We start from the raw sequence: 27,318 nt of genomic DNA on the forward strand, positions 1-27,318 counted from the left end.
AGTTGTGTATGCAGACTATCTCATGGTGCAAAAATAATCACTATTCCTGAATTTACAATAACTTTTATTTTTTCAGAATTCTATAACGGAACAAAAGAAAGCATTTATAGGTAATTAGTTAAATAAGTATGTGAGTCTAGGTGCTATTTTTATTCCCACATGCTTATTTTACCAGGTAGAATACTTACATGGTTCTCATGACCTAAAATGAAAATTAAGTGTGAAAGCATCAAATGAGAACCAACATGAATTTGATTGAATAATAATAATTGAGTAATAATTTTCTGAAAACAATCTACTATTTTAAAAGATTGTGCTGAATGTATTTGGAGACAAAACTCTATAAAGTAAGTGTAGAACTAAGGATTGAAATGCTGCCTTTCTTCATTAATTTCCCCATCCAGTTTTGTTCCACTGTTTTCTTAAACTTACTGTTAATATTTATCTTGGTTCTGATACACTACTTCTAATCACGTAATCCAAGCCACTCCCCCTAAAAATAAATCATAGAATCATAGAATCTTTTAGGTTGGAAAAGACCCTTAAGATTATCAAGTCCAACCGTAAACCTAACGCTGCCAACTCCACCACTAAACCACGTTCCTAAGCGCCACATCTACATGTCTTTTAAATACCTCCAGGGATGGTGACTCAGCCACTTCCTTGGGCAGACTGTTCCCCAGTGCTTGATAAACCTTTCGGTGATGAAAATGCAGATTACTATTTTATTGCTAGAAAACTAAGACATGATACTCATACAAAAAACAATCTGCGATAAAAGTAGACCTCAGACCAGTAATCACATCTGCCAGACTTCAGGGTCTGAACCATCAAACTGTCTCTGGTTATTTACGAGACATCCCTGATACACCCTCCATCCACTAAAGCAGCAGCAGCACTGCCACTATCGTAATTCACTCCTAAAGAGTTCTAATGATGAAACATGTAACACAACGGATTCATAAAGGACTTCACCACAAGTGGGAAGATTCAGTGCTCAGAATGGTTAATGTTAATCAGCCGTGTCAATGACCTTCATTCAGTGGATCCTGGAACTGCCTACTAAAGTGCCTCACTTGACTGAAATACACATTATCTGTTTGGTCTACAGTGTGCCTTCCCTTTAAGTGAAACCAGTCCAGAAGGGGAAGGAAAAAGCTTGTCATTTAAGATGTCCATAGACTTTGTTAATGCCTGTATACAAACACACACAATTTTCAGAGCAGACACATCAGATCCCAAACCAGAGTAGCATTTGCATAAGAACAGGTAGTCTCTGGTGGGTTGATCATTCAGAATGTTAGCATGCTCCTGATGTGACCCGAAAACTTGCAATTGCTGCCACAAATGCTGAAGACCAGCAGCCTTGATTTAGTCTTGAACTTGAACGTGGAACTCCTTGTCTGTGTAGGGATCATCATGCAGCAGAGAGATCAACTACACTCTTTTTCCTGCCAGCACTTCAGTGTAGCAGCACAGCTATCCAAACATTTTTGTAGGTTTAGGGTAGAGAACTGGAGAATTACCTCACAAGCAGGGAGATTTCCAAAACTTTCTGGGGGAACAACAAATGACTGTAAAGAGCTCACATCTTACAATCTGTAGACATGGGCATAGAGAAGAGGTGGGCCACATGAACTCTGACTTTACTGTTCTCTTTTTATTCTACATATTGATACATATTGATGCTCAAAGAGAAGTCTCTGAGAACCGAGAAGGGAAATTGGACAAGAACAGTTCACTGATTTAATAGATCAGAGAAATCACTTCCATGAAAACCTAATGGGTTGCTGAAGTGCCACCACAGAGGGATGTATCTGCCTCCGAAATGTTTTCCTGGGTCTGTTTCTGCAGAATCAATCTATGGAGCATGCTTTCATACCAGTTGAGACCCCAGTTTGACTGCTTACTTTTATGTCCAGCTTTTTATAAAAGCTCACCAGACCGAGCCCTGATCTTACTCCGTGACACAGGGAAAGGTTTCAGGTCTTGAGCTCCTTTGAAAAACTGATCATATGCACAGAAACCCTGAAACATACACACACACACACGCACGCGCATGCACGCGCACACACACACACGCCTCAACACATTAACGACTTCCTCAAAATTCAAGCCTACTGGCTACTCGTATGGCAAAAGGAATGGAGGTAAAAGTCACCACCAAAACAATAAATCTGTCTGTCACTCCCTATTTTAAGAAAACTCAGAGTTCTGCATCACTCTCCTCACCTCCATTAAGTCATACCGCTCACACATAGTGCAGGTTTACTCCCAGCAGTGATTTCACTGAGGAAGTCAGAGTAGCTGACCAACATTTAAGGGAACAGATTAACAACCTGAAGAGAAGCCATTCCAAATGACCAATCTCATCTTCCACTGCATAATTTTGCTTATAAAATTAGTAAGGTTTTATAAAAAATGATAAGACTACTCCTTGGTGTTTGGTTATTATCAGATTACCATACCCAAAGAGTATTTCATAGCCAAGGCAGCCTGGTCTTTCTGCATAATTTGAACAGTAGATCCATGTGCTAATAAGTCAAGATATGAATCTAAGGGTCTCCATCATTTATTTCTGTACAATGCAACAGATATTTACAAAGCATACACAAAGCTTGACTCAGACTACAATATAAAATATTTCCCATTTTCCAGTTACCAGACATTTGACCTCTTAAGACAACTGTGTTCACACCAGAAACATTTTCATGCTGTTGAAGGAAAAAAAAGAAAGGAAAAGAAAAATCACAGACCTTTTCAAGCTTAGTGCTTGCCATCCTGAAACACTGGTGATGCTGGGTCTGGGCATGCTACCCTGCTGGCCACCTACAAAAAGGCCCGCAAGCACACCCTGGCAAAGTTCAGCCTGAATTCAGTACAAAAGCTTGGCCTTTTTGGTCTGTGTGTGAAAAATACTGAGCTAGTTGTAAATTAGCTGTTTGTTTTGGAGTAAAACTAGCTGTATTTCTATCATATTTTTATTTGTAAACCTAGATGTATTTCTACTGAAAAGTTTAAAAATAAAATGCCACGCAAGCACAATTTTCGCTTCAGGTTAAACTAAATATTGGGGTGGGTGTTTTATTTTCCTTTGTAGTTTTCAACTTTCGGAAAAAAATCCTTTTGTGTGATTTTTTCTTATTCTTTCAATTCATGCAGTCAATCAAAAAAATCGATTGTTTGCATCGTTCTACCTACACAGTCATCTATAATATTTCTAATGTAAATTGTCCCTCTTAGCTAGTTATGAGAACTTCAGGCAGGGTAATTATGCCCAAGTCTGAATGAATAAAAGAAGGAAAAAGGAGAATACTCTCCAAATGCTGCTGGGCAGTAAATAATGGTGAATCAGTGATCCTCTCTCTGACAGAATGCCCTCAAAACAAATCATCCTGCAAGACCTCTTTAGATGTTCCTGTTGCTTTCACTGACTGTGGTCTTCTGGGTTGAGTTACTTCTGCCTCTTTACATGTCTTTCTACTAGTATCCATTAGCAGCACTGTGAACAGAATGAGCTCAAAGAATCAACTTCTTGAAAGGTTTCACTTTTTATGTACTGGACAATCAGATTGCTACAGACAGCCATATGGAGAACTGCAGCACCTCACTTCAAACGCCCCATTTCTATCTCAGAAACATAAGACTAGAAGAATTGATGCAGAAACACAGACCTATTTCCTACGTAGTCACACAGGAAATAGAGCTCCCAAGAGGAAGTGGTGTAAGACCATTATCATCTCTAGACATGCCAACAGAACACCTTATCATTCTGAGATATTTAAGGAATATTTTTGTGTGCATCATAAATTAGCATGTTTCTTTAACTGCTAATATCACTTGGTTCTGAGGCAGCAGCTTTCTCTGTTTTTCAATATTTTTCAGTTTATATTCTCCAATAATTTTCTGCCAAATTCATGGATCCCTAGACAACAAAACAAAATTTTCTACCAGTGGGTTTCTGTTGTTAATTACCTTCCACAGATCCCTCAGCAGTAGTCCACAGATGCCTGAGGGTCTGTAAGGTCATATTTTAAAACTATTGTGATCCGTGTAACAATTATTATTTATGTTCCCACAGAAGTTTTACTTAAGTATTTGCAGGACAAATGAAAACATTTCATTTACCAGCGGGCCATAATCCTCTTAAAACTGACGGTCACTCAATCCATTTAATAAGTGAATGGCCCTTCAGAAGTTCCCAGGCTGACATTTACTAACAGATGTGCTTAAGGTAGCTGCTCAAGAGCTTAAAGAAGGGAAACACATGATATTTATAACCAATGGCTGGCCAAAGAGGCTTCCCATCCTAAGTTGCATATCTCATTGATGCTAAAACAAGCCTTACTGTGATAGATGTTGGTTCACAAAATACTATTTCAGTGTAGTGGTTGCTTCAAAGCTTAGGTGTTTCAATTTGGGTTGGGTTATGAACAGGGCAAGACTGAGATCCTCAAAGGCATTTATGTGGAGGATCACAGAAAAGTTTGTGGGAATTTTGTGCCTTTGAGAGCTTGGGTCTTGTGTGCATCTTTTCAGGTCATCTAAATGGGCAAAGATCTGCATTTCTCACATGGGCCATGTTCAACACAGATTCCTACACGGATTTCCGCAGGCATCTCGTTAATCAAAACAAGCAGTTCATTTTGTATCAGAAGGTTCGAAACTAACCAAGAATCTAGATGGTTGAACATCAGTCTCTTAGAGAACTGGCTGCTTGTCTGCTCATGGCACATTGTGAAAACACTGCTGGCACTCCGCTTTTGCCTGGGGAGATCACAAAGCAAGACCAGGGTATAAAAGGCTGTAGCCTTATCAGTGGCTCACGTATCGAACTATTCCTGTTTAAGGTCTTAGGTTTGGGTTGTTTTGGTTTTATACATCTGTTTTAAAACATTAGCTTTGTTTTTAAAAAGGGAGCTAAATGCTCTCTTTCTCTAACTGTTTTCTCCCCCCCAATGTCCTCAGATGCTGGGCACAAATACATAGCAGGAAACGGAGGCTGAGCAGTAGAACGCAAAGACTCTGGAAAGAAGGAGATTGGGGTGCACACATACTGAGAAGGTTTGAACCAATATTTATCAGGAAGTCTGGTTTAGGTATATATGTTTTGGGTAGACATTTAATTGCAAATATTGTTTTACAATGGGATTGAGAAGCTGCACTCACTTCTACTCCACAAAGCAAACCTTGCCCAGTGTTTTTCAGCTCAGGAAGTATTTTCTTCTGGAACTAACAGTATGTGCTTTGGAGTGCTAATGTGCTCCCTCAATTGTTTTTCTTGCTGCTAGCTCTATTGACAGTTACATTTGTGTAGTACTGCTGTACCCCAAAGGTCATTATTCAAAACATTTTTACACAGCCCTAAACTTCAAAAATAGAAAGTTATCTCAAACAATATATGCAGACGCAGCTTCTTTGCTAGCTACTGTGCCACAAATAAAATACAATTAAAAAGTTAAAAAATGAATAGAGCGGATGGAATCTTTAGCTGCAATTATTTTTTGTTTATAACCACACAAGTATTTGCAATGAAAACAAGCATCATAACAAGGTTATGTAAGCCAGCAGCACTTCTCACATAAGAACCTCTTGGCTTCTTGAAGGATTAGTTGCCAGAAATAATGCCAATACAAACGTAGACTCCTAACTTCAATATTTATACAACTATTGCATTATTCAAACAGAGACCGGATTGATAATTGTTGTAAGTTGTTACCCTAGATTTCTTGCTTTCCTATGAATTTGACAGGAATTTGGGTAAATGAAGATGATGAAGATGTTTCTTGCGTTTGCTGGGGAACATCATCAAGTCGGCAATTCATCATGTCCAAGGCAGAGAATAACCTGCCCAGGGTAGGTGAAATGTTTCTACCTGGTTATATTGTACAACTGGTGGTACTCATCAACTCTCATCTGAATGTACTTGAAAGAAGATTGCTGGTAAGTCAGAGGTGGCTTTCCACACCTTACTAATCAACAGAGGACGAGTGAGACACACAATGTGTACAAGGAAAAGGAATAAAAATACTCTCCCAAAAGACAAAAAAAGGAAATTCCTGATATGCGCGCCAAAAAAAGCCCCTATTTGATCAGAAACTTTTCCTAGTAACAAACAGAATGGGTAGAACAGCAGACTTACAATATGCAGGCCTGAAAATTCAGACCATCTCCAGCTTTGACGTGATTTTCTTCTGTAATAATCAAGCATATATTTGGGACAGCAGCAGTTTCCCTGATTCATGAAGCTGAGGGTTTGGTCCACTGGTTTCAGAAGGAATTGATGGTGGCTGAGCAACACTCAGCAACCTGCAAAACTGAGCTTTCAGAGAAGTGTTGAAATATACACGAGTGAGGCTGATTTTTCACTTTGCCAAGTGTCCTCTCTCTGTATTCTTTGCAAGCCTGAGGCTGTTCTCATTCTGGTTACAGAAGTGTTTTCCAACTGGCTGGAGTTCTGAAGTCAGGTTCACAGGAACAGGAGTGAGGGCTGGTCACCGAGCCACAAATGTGGCTTCCAAGAATTAAATCCCATAGCTTGAGCCCAAGGTTCAACGCGCAGTTTTTCCATGGATAATTAGCTTTAAGGCCTTTTTATGAAATGCATTTTCCCTGGATCAAAGCATGGGACCCCTCCTCTGTTCCTAATTTCGTAACATACTGAAAACAGAAATCTGCAGCCCAGTGGGTCCTGCAAAATCCAGTGCTTTCTAATGAGCAACAATACTTCTGTTTAATCTAAAGTTGCATTAAAAGAATTGACTAAACTGCTATAGGAGATGCCTCAAGAACAGCTACACATATGTAACAACAGAATCAAGTGCTTTGATGACTTTAACTTGCATCTGCATGCAAATTTTGCATAGCCTGATCATAAACAGCCATTTGTGGTCATTTTTGAGGATGGTTTTCTTAAGTAACAAAACACATCACATCCAAGCCAGAATATCCCAAACCTACTGCAGTTAGCTGCTGGGATTAAAGGGTCACTTTATGAAACAAGCACACAGTTTTTAGGAAGGTACAGTATTTTATTTTCTTAAAGACATTTATTCAACAAATATGCTATCACCTTTGAGCTAACTAACCAAAACAGGGAGGTACAAAATCAATATTTACACACTGAAATTGAAAACTGAATGGTTTTTAGTGTGCTGAACAGCAAAATATAGGTCCTTTTTATAAACAACCCCTACTGAAAAACTGATAGCTCTGGCACAACTCACAGCAGGAAGGGAGAGAGGTATGACACATTTTTTTTGTTTTGGAGAAATGTAGTCTTTCTTTGAACAATGCATGTCAGAGCGATCATCTTTTGAACTTGCTCTAACTGAGCCATTGAAAATATTTCTTTGCAGTGAGAGGCCTTGTGGTGGAATATGTCAAAATGTTCTAAATGGTGAAACAAATAAGAGAACTTTCAACACTGAGTTCACCCACACAGTCAGAAACCTCACTGCTTGTGCATGTTAGCTACTAGAGCGGACTCCAAAGCAAGTATAACAGCTAAACTAAATTATGCTGAATGGCAATATCTTAGTAATGCTTTATATTTTATCCCACTGGCTAAAATTTCAGTAAAAAGAAACCCCAATATTTAAAGTTTACAGATGAGATTAGGCAGAAACAGATGAGACTACCAGACTACCATGGCTCGTAATAAAATCCCAGCAAAGCTGTCTGTGAGAAGGTCTACAATAAAAATCAAAGACACAGAAGAACATAACTACATTGGGGTTTGAGACCTGATCCTCTACACAGAATATATAAGTATATATCCATGCAATGTCATTGCAGAGAAATAAAGCACACAGCGCCTGTACACGTATGTGCACTTCTCAGGTTTGAGCTTTGTGAAAACTGTGAGTATCTAGGGAGACAACAGATTGAATAAATCTCAGTTGTAACCAAGCAATTACCAAATACTGGTCTGTATTCTTCTTCATAATAATAAAACTCACAAGAAAAAGCTCAGGAGGAGGAATTTTCTTTAAGCATCTACATGAGGCACTCTTCTTCAATAAGTCCCCAGTTCATCTGAATTTGGCTACCGAACCTACTCTCCAACAAGCAGAAAACATGCTTCAAGTATTAGAGGGAATCTCTAGGAGCCCAGGCAGGATGGCAGCCCTCCTTGAAATAAATGCTAATGAAAATATATTGAGGTGACTCCTACACTCTCCTATATTCAACTATGTTCTTATACCAAAAAAGGAGGAACATTGCAGATAACGTCGCTCATTACACAACAAATAGTTGAGAGCAAGGTGTCTTACTATCTGCTCTCCCAAAGCCAGCGTGGGTATAATTTGCATCACTGGGTGTAAATAATGTCATACAACTAGATTTTTTGAGTGATCCCTCATTTTCCGCATTTCCTTCTACTATTTCTGTTTGAGAGCTACTTTATTGAGATCTTAGCCCTTTTCTTAGTGCTTATTCCAGTTCGCAGTCCAACTCTTTAGCCTGCAATAAGTTGCACTGCAACGAAGTGACAGAGCTTTAACAGAGAACTACGTTTGGCACCTTCAAACGACGATGAAAAATCGGCACCTTCAAAATTGATACTGGATGAGAAAGTGTGCCTATAAACCAGCTACTGTAGGATCCTTTCAGAGTCACCTGTCAGCACTTAATTTTTCATCAGTCAGTCTTTAGGTTGTGTGACATAAAAAACAATTAATTGGATTTTTTAACAAGTGCTGTCCTCTTTTCCAGTAAGAACATCGCATAAATACCAAGCTTTGTATTCTATTTTTCATATATACACCTGTATGAACACATATATAATAGCTTAATGAGGGATCATGTTCTGTGAACCCCTGCTACCTGCAGGCATACAGTTCTATTATACTCAAAATATTTAGTGATTTTTTTCCTTATTGTTCTCAACTTCATTCAGCTCTCTGTTGCAGCTACAGATACAGAAAACTTTGGTATTTAGCAACAAATGCCCAAAAAGACCTTGCAGCTGGGGTTTTTGCTGCTCTTCCCTCTCACCCTGCTCACATGGTGCCACAACACGAGGGCTAGACTGAACACTTTGTATCAGAAATTCACTTCAACAGAAAAGTACGTTGGTAATAATACTCCCTGCCCGTCTCCACCTGTCTTTTTCACCTCATTGCCACAGAAAAATTTGCTTCCCATGAAAAAGTCTGACAGAAAAGCTTTTCCAATGTTTATCAAAGCGGGAACACTTGCACTTGGAAGTACCAGCATTTCCCACATGTAGTTTGAAATTTATATACTCCCATTACTTTCTCTGTCTTGACTAGATCTTCCATGATGCTGTTAGCCATCAGATTCCCGCGATCCACTAAAAAAGGGATAAGGGTGTTCCTGTACCACTGGTTGTTCAGGAAGTTCATAAAAAAACATAAGCCCCCTGAACTTCAGGCCATGCAAACTAGGTTCCATGGAAATATCTCCACGCTGCCACATTTTAAGTTTAAGACATATTTGCATTTTTTGACCACAGTCTTCTGATTTTCACTTCTTTTTTGAAGAGTGATCATTTCTGAAATGGAGGAAGGAACTTGAGCATAAAAACTGGCTCCTGTCATCCTTCTGGTCTTGTATCATGTCTGGAGACTTGAGAAGGGCAGAAAAGAAATTACCTGTATATATGCTCTTTTGTGCTGATGAGGCAAGCAGGACAAATGAGAATGGAATGCAACTTTGCTGAAGATGGAATATCACTCGGTAATTAATTCAATTTTACTTGTGTACCAAGAGTGATTTAGAAAACATATGCAAAAGGTCTGGGTGTATGCCCAACATGAATGAGCATGTAGAGAACCAGTGCATTCAAAATTATGTTCTTCATTCTTTCTAATGTTCTTTTGGACAGTGAAATCATTGATGCAACTTGAACACTAGTCACAAGATGAATAATACATATGTCAAAAGTTAGTCCACAAATGAACGTAGCATAATGCATAAAAGCTAATGACCCACTGAAAAGCAGAATCGTTTAGAAGGATAACAAAGGAATTTTATATAGTCCTCCTTTATGAGATCCTCCCTAGAACCATAAATTTCAGTTCAGTGGAAATTAAACTTTAAAAAACCCTCAAACACCCATAAATATAACACTTTAAGCATGCCTTACAGGGAAAATAAACTTAACGTCAACACCAGGTGATCTAAAGTCTCTCATCATTCTAATCAGATTACTTTGATTTTTAGGTGTTTGCTGCTGGGGGGAACAAATACTTGACAATAATTTGTGGCTTCCTTTCCTCCTTTCCTTTCTAATTCCCTCTCCTCGCCCCATCTTGGCACAAACCCACTATTTTTTCACGAAAATAAGATAAACACTTAATGCTATTTATCCTTAAATTTATTTATGTATACATATTCTAGATACCATTCTACCATCATCTTTTGTGGCTTTGAAAAAAGAAAAATACTTTAATAGTTACACTGACCATAGAGTTAACAACATACTTACGTACTTGGATTAGCCTAAAACTGTAAAAGAAAGAAATTACAATTCAGTTGTGTGTCAGGCAGAATGCTCTATAAATGCATGAGATCCCTCAGCATCATACTGCTTCATCCCTTCTGACTCTTTGTAAAGGTATTGATAAGAAAAATTCAAAAGAACAACAGATATTCACAAGTACACCTTCTCATCAGGCTACATCATTTCTCTGATTTGTGATATCCGATTTCACTTTTATAAACACTTCATTAGCATATCTGAAGAACTGCTTTGCCTCTTTGCTACTCCTCAATACCATAGTATGAACAGATAATTTGAGATGTAAAATACAATTGCATCTCCTGTAACATTTAGACATCTAATGCCTTTAAGACATTTAGATATCTACTGTCTGAAACGTTTAGATTAGTTGATAACTGGGAATTTCATGTGGTTGATCACATTTCACTTTCTCCAAGGCATAAATATTTTTGGGATAATTCCTTTCCTTTTCTTTAAATCAAATTCCACTTTGCTTTATTTTCATTGCCCTTAAATTGCCTTGTGGAGCCTTGTACCAGAATTCTCTATTAACTTAAATGAGGTCTAAGGAGAATAGGACCTGGTTCTCTATACTCTCCACCAAGCCCACTAAGTTTCTCCAGAAAGCTGCAATAAACTATAGTTCCATGACAACAAATTCCTGCTGTGTATTTAAAAGCAGATATTTGTTGAAACTGATCCTTTCCTAGGATATATGTGGTGAATTGGTAAATTAAAGTCAGCAAGCAAGCAAAAGCTGCTCTTACTTTTACACTTGTGACTAATTCTCCCCATAACCACAGCTATTTATTTTGACCTGAATGCCATTCAACTGGATGAGATACAACCGCTCTAGTAAGAAGAGCCCGATTTCAAGTGCTGTATGCTCCCTGGTTAGATGAGATGCTGTTGATCATCGTCCCATAGCAAGTGCTTTTGGCCCCAGAAAATGTGTGGCTGTCTCTGGACTACCAAAACTCCTTTCATGCTGTCACTCCTGATTTTCACTGCCTATGTAAAAAAGCATAAATTGAAAGCCTGCCTGGAATAAAGGGACACAGCACCAGGGAACCACAGTTGCTGGCTTGTTCTCTGCAGTTGAGGAGACTCAAGGGCCTGTTAGCAGACATCAGTAGGAGAGAGCTGCCACGGTCTTTTGCACCACAGACCCATGCTCTTGCAGGCCCTAAGTCTAGCATACAACAGTGCCATTTCCAAGCAGGCGGCCTATTCAAGTAAGGTCAATACAGTATTGCCTGTATAAAATCTGCTGAAATGGCACCTGAGTGTTCCAGCAGAAGTGAAAGCGTTAACCAGAAATCTTGTATAGATCATATTTTTCAGGAATCACTCTGTTACAACAGATTGTGCACCACTATTTTTTCCCACTCTTTCCGATACAAGCACCCTAGGCAAACTTTCTAATTAGAGCAGCAGATGTATGCAGTGCCACGTCTCTGTGAAGTTATTATGCCCAAACCAAATTTTGTCACTAGCAGCCAATAATTTGTTTGTCTACTAAGGGCTTGAAGAGGCCGTATCAATTATTTAAAAACATACTAAGAAGAAGAATCCATTTAAAATCTTCTGGGAAGCCCAGTTATAAAACAGTGCATGTTCAGATTTCATTCACAATATTGTCTTTTTAAAAATACAATATTACTAATTAAGGCTTAGTGCATTAGGCCATTAGAACTTGAGTGATTCATGACAGCATAATGATCTTGCTTATCACTTGTGCTTTAATTTATGGGGTACTAAGAAAAAACAAAGGAAAAAAAACTAAGCAATTTGCAAAACTGAAACTCATCCAAAAATTGCTTGCAGTAATTTCTCCTGAAAAGTGATTTCACTGTGTGTAAGTGCTATGCTGGTAAGAAAAAGCTTCCTATCAATAATTAAAATATAATGAAAGTTTCATGTGTCAGAAGACACCCTCAACAGGCTACAAAGAATGTTGCTTTGCTTTCAGACCTTCCACATTTTAAATCTCAAAATAAAACCCTTCTCAAATAAGCATTTTAAGTAAACTATTTAGTGAAATATATGGCTATTAAAAACGCACCAGAAGTGTAACAACTGTGAAAATTAACACAATTCTAACAAAAGTTGCAGCAGAAAACGAAGGTCTGCATAGTGCCAAGCATCCCTAAACGCCAAGGGTAGCCATGAAAGATGTGGATAGTTACCATATGTCATGGTTATAAAAAAAAGCATTACAGAGAGGACATTAAAGAAGCCTAGTTTTCCACAAACTTGTATTGATTTCAAGGGCCTTAGTTGTCTAAGAAGGTCCAGCCATTGACTGACACCTATGGTTGGAGTATGCCAAAGGTCTGCCTAGGGCCCATCACAGACAATCTGTGGTGTCCTCCTTGGAGTCAGTGTTCTCCTCATCTGTCCAAGCACATATTTGGAAGAAACATCGAGGGACTGTATTGTACTGTGAGATTTTCAGCCCCATGGCAGATGTGGCTGATATCTGCAAAGGGACATGAGTTACTGGAGGCAAGAGGAGGAAGGCAAGAAGCAGACTGCCATCAGCCTTTCAGAAAAACAGTCTAAAAATAACAGTAATTCTGCACACTGATTTAAAATATCCACATCTAATACCAACAAAGACAGAAGTTTAGCAGGATTTCCAGAGGTCCTTGGCATAAAATCCTTTTTAACATTGTCACAAGTTAGAGACTGAAACATGTTAGAGGGGGATTTTCCAAGAGGCCTAAGTTTGCAGCCAGCTGATCTCCCTGCTTCCTCACTCTATTTACTATTGAACTCCACTCGCTTCACACTATGTGAAAGCACGTATGCCAGCAGGTGGGAGGACCTTCCAAGCTCAGGATGGCTACGATTGCTGGCCTTCAGCAGCACCCCTTAGGAGGAACGCAGTCCCTCTGCTGCCAAGGAAGCACCTTCACCATGACTTTGCTGATCGGAAAGTTTGCAAACCAGGCTGCAAGTGAGATCTTGTATCTTGGATCAAAATATTAAGCAGGACAAACAGCAGAAAGCTAATCCTCAAAACACGTAGGTGGGTCTGAACAAGGTTACTGTGAGCAAACTGCAGCCAGGACATTTGAAGGCAAGCCTGCCACATTGCTAAATCACTCACTGGAAACACTACTGCAATGCAAAGTCTGCATGATTCCAAAGGGATGCTGGGCTCAGCATGAGGTCACTGACTCTGAGACTGAGATGCCTGCTTCAAAAATAACTGAAGTCGTTGTGGCCTTAAGAATTAACTAAATCTCTAACTAATCATTTTTTTATACTTTACATTTCAAATGGTTCAATATTATGGAGCTACTCTTCTACATGGCATCTAGGTGACAGTTTAGAGCAACATCTGGATTGATGGGACCATTTTTATAACAAAACCCTAAGGTTTGTGGTGAGAAACATTGAATTTGGACTAAAGTCTCTTGGTCATTCTCCCTAGTTCTGGCCATCTAATGGACAGAGGTCAGAGTGGAGTATCCTATATTCGGAGTCAGTAACTCAGGAGGGGACCAGCAGTCCTCTCAAAATTTCTCCCTCAGTGTCCTGTTGCGGGAATGGGAGTCAGCCTTGTCGCGTGGCAAACCCAGCCTCTTCTAATGCTTAATAAGGACTATCTTTGATCTCCTGACCTTCCAGCAGAGCCACTGCCTGTCATCTCCTCTGGCTTCGGCTACTCAGACAAACGTGGAGTCTCCAGTCTCCTCTTCACCTCTTCCCATGCATCAATCTGTAACTACAGTTACTATTTAAAAAGTGTGCTAAGTAGGGCTTCCTCTCACGTGATAAGCATAGGTTACCACATTTTGAAACATAGGTAACTTCTGTTCAGCAAATTCAAAACTCTCTTCAACAGGATCTCTGTTTAGCAGGTGGTGGTATACAAGTACTGTTGGTAATGGAGAAGTAGCAATTAGGTCTCAAACCATCTGAAGATGCCACCTGTTTTTCAGTACTCAAATACTTTGATCAATCTTTACCATGCAGGATCTTGGCATGTCACTACAGGAAACAGCTGGCATTTCCAAGTTCTTGTGCTCATTGTGCTTGATTCCTAAAAGTCAAGTAGAATAAACTTTGGGCTACAACCTCCATAAAGCAAAGCTCTTACAGGTTATTTGTTATGGTATTGGTTGTTATTATACCTCTCCCTGATGTGCTGATTCTTACCATAGCAACAGCATGTGGAAAAAAAAATTTGAAAATCAAAAAGCATCCAAAGCATCCTAGGAAAAGAGGTCACACACTGCCATGACATATTATTATAATTTTTTTTTCTAGATGAATAGTTCATTTTTTAATAAAAAAAATCTGGTGGATTTTTTTAATAACAGCTACATAAACACCACTTCTGTGTGCAATGCTACATTCTTTCTAGTTAGCATAAACATTCTCATTTTCTGAATAAAACTACTGCAAAGGACTCCAGGCTTCTTCCCAGCCCCAGCCTTTGTGCATGCACATGGTGGCAGTCTATTCCCCTACACAGATCTTGAATCCCTTCCACGCCCAGGTCTGCAGGGCAAACGTGACTCAGAGCTTACTCCTACAAACACTCAAATGAGAAACTGCAGCCCCGCTAGGTTAAATGGGACAAATCGAAGTAAGTGAAGTTATTTGTCCATGTGGGTATACATAAATCTTAACGCTGTGACACACACCCTTCTCCACGCAGAGGACATCTACACCAGGATTAGGAAAGGCTGAGGGAGCTGGGCTTGTTCAGCCTGGAGAAGGCTGAGAGGGGACCTTATAAATGCCTATAAATATCTTAAGGGTGGGTGTCAGGAGGATGGGCCCAAACTCTTTTCAGTGGTGCCCAGTGACAGGACAAGGGGCAATGGGCACAAACTGCAGCACAGGAAGTTCCATCTGAACATGAGGAAGAACTTCTTCACTCTGAGGATGACGGAGCACTGGAACAGGCTGCCCAGGGAGGTGGTGGAGTCTCCTTCTCTGGAGATACTCAAGACCCGCCTGGACGCGGTCCTGTGCAGCCTGCTCTAGGTGACCCTGCTTTGGTGGGAGGGGTGGACTAGATGACCCACAGAGGTCCCTTCCAAACCCTAACATTCTATGATTCTGTGATTAAAGGTTGCTCATTACTAATGGACTAACACCTCGCAGATAACATGCATAGTCATTCTGCAGATGAGGCAAATCCCAGTAGGCCCAGGAGAAAGCAGAAAGAAGTGTCTGGTGTTGAGCAGCTGACGTGAGGTGCAGTTCCAGCTGCTTCGTTCACTGTGGGATTTTACTGGTTTAGATATTGCTTGTGTAGTATTATTGTGGCATTGTCGTATTAGACACTACTTATTGCAGAATCTTTAAATAGCTAATAAATAATAGAACTGTATCTTACTCATCGATATTAATCTTCTGATAGAAGATTAATGACAAGTAATACAGGAATGTGCGGTATTTTTATCAAATGCAATAATTCCACATTAGGTAAATACTCACCTACCTGTATAACATAGTAATGTATAAAATTATTTGTACATACCCGAACTTGATAAATACAGTGACAGTCATATCAATTTTAACTACAGAGTATTCACCCTTCATTGTGAAATGTTGGTTAAAATGTTTCACACATAAGAGCAATGACTTTAAAGTTGAAAACTATTTAAAAGCTTCAATATCATGACTTTAATCCTTGGTGTTTGAGATAGAACAGAAAATGCAAACTGAATAAATTATGAACGAATATAGAATAGAATAGAATAGAATAGAATAGAATAGAATAGAATAGAATAGAATAGAATAGAATAGAATAGAATAGAATAATTTCAGTTGGAAGGGACCTCCAGCAATCATCTAGTCCAATTGCCTGGCCAACTCAGGGCTTACCAAAAGCTAAAGCATGCTATCAAGGGCATTGTCCAAATGCCCCTTAAACACTGACAGGGATGGGGCATCGACCACCTCTCTAGCAAGCCTGTTCCAGTGTTTGACCATTCTCTCAGTAAAGAAATGCTTCCTCATGTCCAGTTTGAACCTCCCCAGGCACAGCTTTGAACCATTCCCACGCATCCCATCACCGGATCCCAGGGAGAAGAGCTCAGCACCTCCCTCTCCGCTTCCCCTCCTTGGGAAGCTCTGGAGAGAAATGAGGTCACCCCTCAGCCTCCCTTTCTCCAAGCCAGACAAACCCAAAGTCCTCAGCCGCTCCTCACAGGCCATGCCTTCCAGCCCTTCCACCAGCTTTGTTGCTCTCCTCTGGATGCTTCTGAGGAGCTTCGCATCCTTCTTGAATTGTGGGGCCCAGAACTGCACACAGCACTCAAGGTGAGGCTGCACCATCGTTAATGCCTGTCACTTTCAAAAATAAAGCCATTCCAAGTAAATTCTTGAAACATACCAAGGTCAGCCACTTGTATTTCCTTTCCTCTGTTTACATTATACTTCAAGGAACAAAAATAAAATATACACGTTCCTTTACTCAGTAATTTTAAAATTAGAAAATGAGTCCAGAATCAAAACATACTATACTAATTTCTAGCTTCCCAAATGAAGTACAAGTGGTAAATCCACACGAAATAAAATGTATTCTTGATTAGGACTATTAGATAGTCTGATTTGAAAATAATTTTGTTTAGACCATAATGGCTACCTCCTATCTGAAAATTAATGCTTAGAATATTTTACCTGTTTAAATGTCAAAGTATCAACTCTCACCATTTGAAACTTAATCCAGAGGAGAAACAGGATTTTTTTTCAAATTATAAACAAAGGTTCCTTCTGTCTTACTTGAGCTATTTATAGTCAGAAACGAGAACTAAGCCAAATGAAAATGAGTCTGCAAAAAAACCCCTAGAGCACTATGCACTGGAAGAATAAACTTACCCCCAAAGAGAAATATGGGTAAGGCACCTGGCATATCCCTCACTATGTGAAGGTCAATACTGAAGACTGGCTGAAGATTAGTTGTCCCATGAAGGAGGAACATGACCAGAACCCTATTATGTCTAACTTTACACCATTGGCTATCCTCCACAAGAATTTAGGGGCAGTAAGCACTGTGCAGAAAAGGCCACTGAAACTCAAGTACAAGATTAGACCAAGTAATATAAGCAGACCATGAATATATTTAAAGTGAAAAGAAACCAGAATACTGAAACTGCCTCCATCTGGAGGTAGTATGGGAACTAAAAAAATTCTTAAGTAGTTGTAGGGAGGAGTTTGATCGGTATATGAAAGGCACTATACGATATCTTGGCTACAAAGAACAAGGGACTGAACTGGATAACCCAGAAGAATCAGTCATATCTTCTTATGAGTATGCAATTCTAGGGAGGTATGCTTAAAGGGAGAAACAGACGCATTTTAAAAATATGTTATGAGAAGACATCAGAACCCAGAGAACATGATCAAAGTAAAATATAAGATCATCAGCTAGCACATATGATTTCTTAGAATTTGAAAACATTTTATTTAAATATGTTAGCTAAGGTTTTTTTAAAATACATCTTTTATTCTAGTCTAGACAGCATGACATCATCTGCCAGCATCTTCTTTCTCACAGGGCTGGGTAAACTGTTCTATTTTAACCCTTTTCTTCAAAGAGTGCAATCCCTTATGTGGTTTTGCATGTGTGTGCGTTTATTTCTGCATAACCTAATTTCCCCATTTAATATTTTTAAAAAATGATTAAAATGATAGCCAATAAGACCTAAGAGCTTTATATTTCATTTATTGCAAAACATATTCTAATCTTTGCCTCCTTTTTGCTGAAAGCATTTTATTCTGAATTTATTTTTCTATATTGTTCCTTCTTATTCCAAGAGAAACGTGAAGCATACATTACCATTTAAAAGTCAGCTTAACACATGCTGCAAATGTATAGCACATTGCAGGTGCAGCTATGAGGCAAAAAGCGGCAGAAAGGTGTTTTGTTTGGAAGCCATCAATATTGGATTAATAAAAAGTGATACAAGTCAGTATGAAATACGCTGAGGCCTATGAAGGAGATGCACATGAAGGTTGTGAAAGGGAAGCGTGGAGCTACCGGTGGGACTGCTGAGCACTGGACTTCGCCATTCATGATCCAGTGAGGTGAAGTAAACCCCGTGCCGCAGGTGCTGCTCTGCTGAAGAGGGGTCATGAGGGGCACGGTACTGCTGGAGCCTCTGCCACCCTGCCCCTCTTCAAGCTGTCCCAAAGGAAAAAAAAGCCCTGCTTGGTCATTAAAGACTGCATCAGCAGGCATGGCTATGGATGCTGAATTAAATACACAGGGAATATAAACACTAGCTTTTTGTAACTTTTAAATGCTTGATTTTGGCACCTAAGTGTTTTGAGCATCTTTTTTCCTCTACATGCAGCCGTCTAAACTGCTCACTATAAGTACTGTCCCAGACGACTTCTTCCTTTCTTTGTGTAACTACTGCAAGTGTTCCTAGCCAACCTCTTCTAAATAATTTCTAACTCAGAATCTCACCAGGACTTTCAGACCAAAAGCACAGATCCGTCATCCGCGTAAGTCAATTTTATGCTGCCCTCTTCTCCGTCTGCCCCTCTCCATCCTTTCCCTGAGGCAGCTTGTAATGTTAATACGAGCAGTTAGTCAGCTGGATCAAGGACCTGATCTGGATGATTTTTTTTTTTTTTCACATTACCAGTTGCAGCACATCGTTCAGAGGAAGGAAGGAGGAGTGTGCAGGACTCCCTTTGCAGCAGCAGCTGGAACTTAGACCAACACAGGCTCATCTTGAAACTACACTTTAAATTGATAGTGTACAGCTTTCTTTCAGCCTGTCTTTTGCCTTCTACCATTAGTTGCACTGTCCTTCTTCCAATCCAGCCTCCATCTCTGATATTTGTCTTGTGTTTTTTCTCTCTTGCATTCTGTTATATCTTACAAATTCCATCCCCATGCAATGCCTTTCCCTCTTCCATCCTCTCTCTTAAGGACTCCCCTACACTTATCTTTTTGCATTTTTGCTTATAAATGTACTTTGTTACCCTTTTGCTAAATCCTTTCTTTGATTCCAGCTACTTTACTATCCCTGATTCTGCCTCCCATCACTTGCATCTCTAGGCTGCACATATAGGTGACACACACAAGCAAAATCTGAGTGAGAGTGCAAATTAAGAAGTTGCTTTTAAGATTTTGGCCTTGAAGATCTAGCCTGAGCTTGCCTTTGCAATACGCACTGGAAAGATCTCAGAGGAGTGGATGATCCGATATTATCCATATGGCACTGCAGATATTACCTTCAGACTTGAAAGAATCACAAAATCCTCCCGTTCCCAGGTTGTTCCGTATTGCCAGGCAGGGGAACCCTGCCAATCCCAAATGCTAATACAAGCACTGGTCCCCACTCCAAAAGAGTAAGGAGTTGTAAAATTCAGCCCGTGGCTAGGAACAGTCAAATCTGCAATTCTTTTCTAGTCTCTACCCCACATTACCACTGATAGCTAACTAGAAAAAGAGAGGGGAAAATAAATTCTCTTCTCCTGGTCCCTCATTTTACTATTATTGCTGCTTAAAATTTTGTCTGTGTACTACAAAACCCAAGGAGGGTTTGCTGTGATGGCGAATTAGTTGGTGTCCGTAACACAGAACGGTTTGGGTTGGAAGGGACCTTTAACGACCACCTAGTCCAATTGCCTACATCAAGCAGGGGTTGCTCAGAGCCCCATCCAACCTAACCTTGAACGCTTCCAGTGATCGGGCATCCGCAACCTCTCTGGGTAACCTGTTCTAGTGTCTCACCAGTGTCTCATCTCTGACACATAAAGAATTACCTATGAAGTATTTATGTGTTTCTAGAACTCCTAAAGTATTCTTATATTAGGTGAAAATTCAAACATAGACAAAATAATTTCTTGCACATAGATGGACATCCAGAAATACATGGCTAAAACATGAAATCTGAACTATTGTACACAATTAATGTATTTAATGGGTTCTTTATTTAGACCTCAGATTTTAGAAAGGAATTGAAGTTTATTTTATCCTGCCACAGAATCGAGCAGTGAAGCACTGCAGATATCAAGCGAAAGTGCCAAGGAATTTTAGTCTGGTGATGCAGACTGCTGGGAACGTGAGCCATCTCATACAAGATAAGCTTCTCTGAGATAATAATAATGATGATACTTCACTCCTTCCCTGTTGTCACTGTTCTACGAGCCTGTTTCTGAGTCTCTCACTTAGGCAAGCAATCCTATGGAAGTTGAGGAACTATTTAACACGACCAGGAATTGCTGAAATTTGCCTTAACTATACTATCCCATTTTATAGGTAGGGAAAGCATCATACAAATCCTGCATTCAGTGCCACTTTAGGAGATGTTTGTCAGAGCTGCAGCAAGAACTCCCAATAGACTATGCGTCTGTAACGGCTGAGTGCAAGATAAGCCTTAAGTTTAAATTTCTGTATTTTTCTAGTCTAAATCATTCCCCATTCATTACTATACATCAAAATGTATAAACCTGTTCAAAGGGTACACAACGGAAACAGAAGACACTTCTCAATCGGTATCACAACAGGAGAAGGAACCTTCACATTCTTCTCTAAATATAAGTATTACCCTTGCAGAGTTCTCCCTTTCTGGTCCTGTTACAGCCTCTGCTGGATTATATAAATTTCATTAGGATTCTGCACTGCTGATAATCTACTGGGATTTTGTCATGTATAGAAACAGCCCTTAAGTCCAAGGAAGCTTAGAAGTACACCATGGCCACCTGCTGACTTCTTCTGCAGAAAGACAGACTTCTTTGGTTTTCCTGAGAGGGTTTCTAAGCCCACCTCAGGGCTTAATTACTTCTCAGCTCCCTGTCTTTCACCATGTTGTCATTTTGTACTGGGGCATCTCTACCCAGATTACTGAAGAAGCCATCATGACCTCGATGTATTGCCCCAAACTGCTAAGGCTGGCTTGTAGATGTTTTATACTGAACTTACACAGGTGAACAGATGGCAATGGTATGACTGATAAGGGAACCATACTTCATGGCCGTTTTATTCTACCAGAGCTCAAATAACTCATCCACTCTGATTTGCTTAAAATTTTCATATTTCCACTGCAGAACAAAAAAAAAAATAACCTCTGACACTTTATAAAAGATATTGTTGTATGCAAAGTGCCAGTAAGTTTGAAAAAGACCTTGTCACTATACATGTCATTTATATTAATGAAAGTATGATAACAACCAGTCATTAAGAGGGCTAAGTTCTCATCACACCTCAGTGGCCTACCCTAACACCACATTGTGAAACTAAATATTTTTTAAATGAATACAGAAGAGACTGTCTAAAATTAATAATCCTTTTGTAACTATTTTTAAGCAAACTAAGAGACGTTTTAATCAAATAAGGTGTCGTCCTGAACCATTCACACCCCCAAAAAACAAATGCAAGAACAAATTAAGGATTTTATCTATCATTTACAGAAAATAAGCATTTTGTTTTCTTATAGCCTATTAAGTGCCCACAGCATTTAAATATATGTAATGCACAGATGAGAAAGTCACCAGGTAAACAGATCCGTAATCAAAATGACTGGATTCATACATCCTGTTAACAGCATTGCCCGTTAGCAGAAATCAATAATGCGTTGCGTATTTTGCCCTATAAACAAAGCTTAAATTTTGTTACTGATAGCACTGCAGCACTGGAATAGGCACCCAGTTACAGGTGTGGAGTTACAGTAGTGAATCAAATGGGAGAAACCAGCCCCACCCCACTTTAAGCAGCAATTAACTGGGCTGCTCTAAACAGATCCCACAGGACAGGAGTGGTCACAGGGACTTGCTGAGTCTCATTCTGAAAAGAGTATTTCCTCTGAATTGTGTTTAAAAATGTGTCTCCTCTCATGAAGTATGAAATCTTGTATTCTTGTCAAGCAAATTCTGAACATTTTACCTACAGCACCACAGCTATTCTCGCATTTGGCTGGGTCTGGGGGAGCTGCTACATTGCATCATTCCAAAGTTAACAATGATATTCTTTTTCCCCTTCCTACAAACACTTTCTCCACACAAAGCAGTCTCCAGCCTACACAGGTAAGCAGGGTATAACAGCTGGATGCAAATCCAGGGAAAACTGGAGTAAATGAAAACACATGACAAAGAAGAAACACTGTAGCTGGAGACTCCTCTGCATAATTATTTTCCATTTGACCTCCTGCAAACAGTTGCCATCAGAGCGCTGTGTTAGCACTACCAGACTGTAATTAAGTCTTCCATGTCTACTCTAATATAAAGGGAAAACCAAGCAGACCACTGAATGCAAACTGCGAGACAGGAGTTTAACACTGTTAAGGGTGAGGAAGCAACTTGCTGTTTTTGCCCCGAAGCACGCAGCCACTCTAGCATCAGGTAGTTATATACTCCACCTTCCCAAGAGCCTTCCTTTCCCTGCCATGCCCAAGCACTTGTCACCCCTCACACTCATCCACATTCACCAAGACCGGGCAGGCAACTGCTTGTAGCTCTGTTCAGCGCCCGGCTCTTCAGAGTTACACATGGTTCCCAGGAGGAATATACTAATTTTCTTCTATGTCTAGGCAAGTACAGCAGAAAATAAATTTATTTTATTACAAAAAGGATATTTGTAGCAAATAAAAAGTCACCTTTGTGTAAAGTAACCTCATTCATCTAAACATTTTAAAATTACAAATATACACTCAGATTGAAACACACACATAGTATCATTTAAAGCTAGTAAAGAAAGGGGAGTTTACAGAGAAAAATGGATTTGTTTGTTTTCAGATGGATTATGCTACTGCTTTTTGAGGTATATTGTGGTTGCATTCTGTATGGATACAGACAATACCACTACAACCCATCCCCAAAAATTCCAGGCAATATTGCGACAGTTTTCGTTTCCTTTGTCAAAAATTTAAGAAAATCCAGGAGCAATATAGCTTCCTCAGTAAGTATGTCCAAATGTAACAGCAATTTGCTCTGCAACAAAATGCTACTGAAACTGATGAGTAATTATAGTTCAGGTCAAGACAAAATATACACATCCTTCATTTGTAGAATCACCACATCCACAGAATAAAAACTCCTTGGACTAAGTGTTTTAGACTGACATTGCAGACTAATAAAGTGCAATAATACAAGAAAAATCATTTCAATTCACTAACAGTGGAGAGAAATCCCACCTTTTACAGCAATAAGCTCCACAAAGTCAGACTGACTTCGGAACTCTTCCTCCATTGCTTTGTTTATAGCAGTTCACAGCTTTACAAAAGTTGTTTCAAGAGCAAAACAAAAAAGGCTTTAGATGTGAATAAATCCCAGGTTTAAGGTTTTAGCCAAGCCTCAAACCGTGAACTAAAGGGATGTTTAATGTAGATAGCATGTTATAGAATAACCTAAGTGTTCATGTGCTGCCATTCACATCAATGGGACCGATCACCAGATCAAACTCAATGTTAACCTTGCTTCAGTATTTTCGTGCCCAGCTGAAAGCACTCTGGTCTTTCAGTTGTTATCATAAAAAAACACGACTTGGTCATTTTTTGGTTTTTTTTGGTTAAACATTCCATCCATTATTTTTTTTTCCCTTCACCCATGTCAACAGCTAATCAGCCAGCGCAAGGAACTTAGTGCCTAGATTTGTGAAGCAAACACTGCTTTTTCACAAACAACTAAAGGATACCAATAGAATTCTCTTACAAAGCCCATGAGAAAACCAATGCTAAACTTTCCCATCTACTGACACATTTTAGTGTTCCTGTGGTAAAAAGAAAACATTTACTTGTGAACATACTGTATGCACCCAATGTAAAATCTAAACAAAATGACATATTACAGATCTGTTGGTAATTGAACCCTGAAATAACCTGAATCCTGATATGTTTAGGTAAAAAATCCTGACCAGTGCTGAACACAGGTAACTCCTCGTGACTTCAGTAGGAGTTGCGGATACTTCAGCCTTGTCTAGATTAAAACAAAGAAGCATGATTTTTATCAGCAGAACAAGAGCTCTCCTGTGCCACATGTGATTTTAACAGCAAACTTGATCAAAACAGAAAAACTGTATCACGTCGCAGTGCTTACCAAGAAAATGTGTTTAACCAGCAGTCAGGGCTCAGCAGAACAGCAGCTGACAGGCTAACACGCCTCAGCCTTATTTATTTATTTACACTGCTAGTGCATTGTGCTGGTTTTCCATCTCCTTTTCTCACTCCTGCACACCTTCATGGATGGTGTACAAAGCACATCAGGTACTTCTCCCCTCGATGCTATCAAGCGTTAGGAATGGCGTAACTCACTCCAAGCGTGCTTCCTGCTTTTACAACCGCAGCCAGCCCCAGCAGAAGGAAAAAAAAAAATTCCAAGGAAAACTTGTGTAAAATATTTTAATTTAGGCTAACAAGAAAAAGAAATGATGAAATGACTCTTGACAGCACAAGACCGTTTCCATGACTGCTCATTTTGTTGAACGTCATCTACACAGCACGTGGAAAGACAGGTTATTCTGGAATTGCGTTAACTAGACAGGTAACATGAATGTTCCTGTATCCATACAGCATGAAGGCCTCCAAGCACAAGTGACAGCAACCTTTGCAGTTCATTTGTAAACTTTTAGATGCAAAAACGATTCCACCTGTTAGAAAACTATGTATACAAAGTGCTCTTTCATGTACTTTGAGTCCACTGGATTTCCTAAACAAATTCAAGTTTCACAGTCAGATGAGTGTAATAATTCTGAGCTCTGAATATTTGAAACTGTGTATCATTGTGAAGCCAGTTTTCCTTCCAAGTTCTTAAGCAAAATCAGCTACTTGTTTTGAAACAAACAAGGGAGATGTGAAAAATCCATGAAAAAGAGCTAGCGGCTGTTATTTTGCTTTATATTAAGTCACACTTTGCAAATGGCACCCTACAAGTTATGCCTTAACTCCTTGTTAAAATGCAACTAAAATCTATATTACCCCACTTCACACACATAGGTAAAATACATAGTTGAAAGCACACTAAAAAAAGACCAGGGGAAAATCCATGAAATAGATAAATTACTTGATTGCCTCTGAATAATAAATCGTTCCCCAGCAGATTTATAATAGACCGTTTTACTGCCGAAGCACATTTCTGTTGTCAGTAGGAACAGTTAGCTGAACAGCTGAAGAAAGAAAAACAGTCTAAACCAACTTTTGAATGGGGAAGTAAACCAGGCTACAATGCTTCTGCTGGCTGGCCAAACTAATAATGTTTCATCTCTCTTTTTCTCACTGAACACTAACACGTGACAGCAAACGATCCATTTGCTCTGGATCACAACACTATTTTCCCCACTTATCCCCGGAATAACAGTGTCTTGGGCTGCTGGAGGAACAGAAATGCTATCAGTTCACATTAGCCCTAAAGTTTTCCCGCTCGGCACTCCCCTACTGAGAAGCCAGGAGAGGAACAAGAGCCATCACCTTGAAGGCGCCAGTAATGATCTATGGCAAGACGTCCTGGAGCACAAGGGACCGAACTCTGGGAGAGCTCTCTAGCTTTCCTGCATCCCTGACCGATTTCTCCATCGCCAGCCTCTGCCGCGCTCCTCACTCTACGTACAATGCCTGTTTGGAAGCTTTATCACTCAGTCATGCCATAAACACAAAACACAAATGCACTTCACACATGGACACACGCACGCACGCACACTCCAGGCACACGTGCACACGCACACTCGCTGCCCCCGACATCACATGCAATTCTTTCCAAGTCCCCTGTGTATTGCCTGAAAACAGAAACTAAGCACCCCACCCCAAAAAAAAAACCCAACAACAACAAAAACCCGAAACACCCACCCCAGAAAAAAAACAAAACAAAAAAAAACAAAACAAAAAAAATAAAACACAGAAACGAGGAGGGAATGGGGGTGACGGGTACAGGGGGCGAAGGAAAAAAAGAGAAGTGGGTTGTTTTTTTTTCCCTGCTGTTGCTGTGGCTGCAAAGCATGCAGTGCCAAGGAAGAGTAGTTCCCCACTTTCATCAGCTAGCTACATCCTTGGGATAAAAGGGAGCAGTCCGGAACGATGCTGAGGCTGCAGGAGGGAAAATAAGGCTTTGCAAACATGCCTGACTCCCCACGAAATTCTCTCCTCCACATCCCCTCCTCCCTAAAACCTGCCCTAAGCGGGGGGAGCGAGGGAAGACAAAAAAAAAACAAAAACAAACAAAAACAAAACCGAAAAAACAACACACAAGGAAAAAAGTGATGAAAAGACACAACTCACCTTAACAAGGGGTGTTGGATGGGGTCAGAGAGGAGGAAGGGTATATAAAAAGATCTATTTTTAGCAGAGGTTGTGATAGTATTGGAACACACAGACACAGGGTTCGGAAGCAGGGAGAAGAGTATAAAAACGAGGGGAAGAGAAATTATCAAGGAGGTGCAAGTCAGTCTGGCAGGAGAAAGGAGAATCCCCAAGGAAAAAAAAAATCTAAAAACAAAAAATAAAAAACCACCAAATGCCAAGGGGAGCAGGAGGCAGAGCGTGGCGGTGCCGGGGTTTTGTTTTGTTTCCCTTCGCCGGGGGCGGGCGGAGGCGGCGGGGGGGTGAGGGGCCCCCGGCTGCCTCCCCGCGGGGCTGCCGCGGTCCGCGACCCTCTCCGAGGCGGCTCCGGGCGGCCGCGCTCCGCTCCGCTCCTCGCCCGGCTCCGGCGGCTGCGGCGGGCGCGGCGCTCCCGCTCCCGCGCCTCGCTGGGGGCTCTGCAGCCGCGTTCACGGCGCCGCCGCCGCTCCTCGGCCACCCCCGCGCCCGCGCTCCCGCCGCCGCCCGCGGGCGCCCCCCGCCGCTCGCCGCTGCGGGCCGGGGCGCGGGGACGCTGCGGGGCAGGGGCGGGGCGCGGCGGCGGGGAGCGCTGCCGGGCGAGCGGTGCCGGCCGCCGAG

At 40.4% G+C, this 27,318-nt stretch overlaps 1 protein-coding gene across 10 annotated transcripts in view; it reads right to left on the reverse strand.

Annotated features, from left to right (window-relative positions):
- The window catches only part of LOC104338159 (poly(rC)-binding protein 3), a 548,717-nt gene extending 521,669 nt beyond the window's left edge, over positions 1-27,048 (reverse strand). For all 10 annotated transcript variants that reach the window (XM_075416693.1, XM_075416692.1, XM_075416694.1 and 7 more), the window contains exon 1: positions 26,662-27,048. The gene's annotated coding sequence lies outside the window, so the exon portion shown is untranslated. The remainder of the gene's footprint in view (positions 1-26,661) is intronic.
- Positions 27,049-27,318: the final 270 nt, after the last annotated feature.

This window comes from Opisthocomus hoazin, chromosome 3 (genome assembly GCF_030867145.1).
Source record: "Opisthocomus hoazin isolate bOpiHoa1 chromosome 3, bOpiHoa1.hap1, whole genome shotgun sequence".
Taxonomy (NCBI): Eukaryota; Metazoa; Chordata; class Aves; order Opisthocomiformes; family Opisthocomidae; genus Opisthocomus; species Opisthocomus hoazin.